A 2,397-nucleotide genomic window follows, 5' to 3' on the forward strand; every position below is an offset into this window, starting at 1 on the left:
TGTCCACAGAACACACATTCTGCCTGCACTTGTAATCCAAACTTTGCAAGTCTGTCGACTGTTGCTAGTCTCTGATTGATGGCTAACCATAGATGGAATTTAAACCTTGGATGAACTTGTGAATCCATATGAATACTCTTCCATTCCACTTTACTGAATTGAGGTTGAAGTTGCACATATGCCTTGTTGATCTGGAACTTGCCTTGTTTCTCAAACTCTCTCAGAATTGATGCAATGTCTGTTTGGTTTGTCCTCATCTTCAGTATATCTTCCTTCATTTCAATGATCTTCCTCACCACCCATGCTGCATTTTTTGCAGTAACTATGTCTTCAATTCTTCTATTTTTTATGTAGTATATGTGAGCCCATCTAATCCATAGTGTATCCTTCTTCATAGCCAATGCCCATAAGTGTTTCATCACTGCAGCTTTATTCCGGGTTCTCATGTTGATCACATTCAATCCCCCTGTACTTTTAGGTTGGCAAATTTTGTCCCATGCTATTAGGGCTTTTCGAGATATTTCAATTGATCCAGTCCACAGGAAAGTCCTGCAGACAGCCTCCACCATTTTCATAATCTTCTTTAGAATCAAGAATATTTGAGCCCAGTATATTTGCACACCAAATAGCACTGATTTGATCAGTTGTAGTCTTCCAGCATATGATAACATCCTAGCAGGCCAGCATCTCACTCTATCAGTGATCTTCTCAACCAAAGGTAGACATTGGTTTATATTCAGCTTCCTGGTCGACAATGGCACTCCCAAATATTTAAAAGGCAGGCTGCCCTTTGTATATCCAGTAAGTTGCATAATCTCTTCTTGCACTTGTTGATTAATCCCAGCTATATATATTGAGCTTTTCTCTACACTTGTTTGCAATCATGATGCTTTTGAGAACTTGTCAAAAATATTTTGTATTGCTTGAATAGATTTTGTGTCTCCCCTGCAAAACATTAAAAGATCGTCAGCAAAACATATATGTGTTACTCCAATTTTCTTGCATTTAGGATGGTATTTGAACTCCTTCTGCATTTTCAAAGTATTCATCTCCCTCCGCAAGTACTCCATTGCAATTACAAATAGGTAAGGAGACATAGGGTCTCCTTGCCTTATCCCTCTCCTAGCAGGAAAAGGTTTTGTGCGTGCACCATTGAGTGTCAATGAATATGACACTATTGTCACACACTCCATAATCCAGCCAATGCACTTGTAAGGAAATCCCAGCTCTGTAAGCATCTGCCTTAGAAACTGCCAGTCAAGTGAGTCATATGCTTTCTTGAGGTCAACTTTGAGGATGCACCTTGGTGATACTCCTTTCCTGTTGTACCCATTGAATAGTTCATGACTAAATAGCACATTATCCACTATGTTCCTCCCCTCTATAAATGTTGATTGTGCTTTCCCAATGAGACTGTCAATCACCTTCTTTATCCTTTTTGTAAGAATCTTTGCAATAACTTTATACACTGTAGTACAACAAGCTATTGGCCTATAGTCCTTCACTGTTGTGGGAGTTGAACATTTGGGAATCAGTGTTATTGCAGTGCAATTCCAAATGATATCCTTTTTGTTATAAATAGAATTGTATTTATGGTGAATGTCTATATTTAGAAAAATTCTAGGGTTCATTGCTTGGTGGCTAAATCACCCTCTTCCTATAAATAGAGAGTTCTGTTCTATTGTAATTCACTCCAATATCAATAAGAATTCTCTCTCTCTACTTTTCTCTACAATACTCTTCTTCTTCTTTTATTGTTTCATAACACGTTATCAGCACGAGACTCTAACCAATTGAGTAGAAGCTTTGGGATTGAGCATAATGATTGTCAATTATTCCATGAACTTCCTTCATGATTAAATTCTGGATTTAAGGTAAGTATTTTACTGTATTTTCTCTTTTATTCTATAATTTGATTTTAAATACAAGCAAAGACAATAAAGTTTGATTATAACTCTAATGGAGTTTGTAAGAAATTATAACCACCTGAAGTGGTAAAATTTTTATGCCTCGCCATGATCAAATTCATGTATGATTGTGGACAAAGAATTGAAAACCCGTCCCATTGAATTTGTTCCATTCTCATTCCCTTAAGAGAATATGATAGCAGTATGTGATAAGTCTGAAAGATAAAATTATTACTATGAATGTATCAATGGATATGGACGTGGCAATAGACGAAATTATAATCGTCATCATTTGTGGTAATGAGAACAATAAGGATTCTCAAAATAATCTTTCACTCTGTGAAAAATATTTGTCATCGATTTGACATGAGATTTTGTAAAGCACATATAGATGATTGTGGTCCATTCATGATGTGAATGTGACAACATCTGATTTATGAATACATATTCATTCTTCAAAGATATGAACGTGCTAGTGGTAGTGGAATAT

The sequence above is a fragment of the Nicotiana attenuata genome, chromosome 9 (genome assembly GCF_001879085.1).
Source record: "Nicotiana attenuata strain UT chromosome 9, NIATTr2, whole genome shotgun sequence".
NCBI classification, from domain to species: Eukaryota; Viridiplantae; Streptophyta; class Magnoliopsida; order Solanales; family Solanaceae; genus Nicotiana; species Nicotiana attenuata.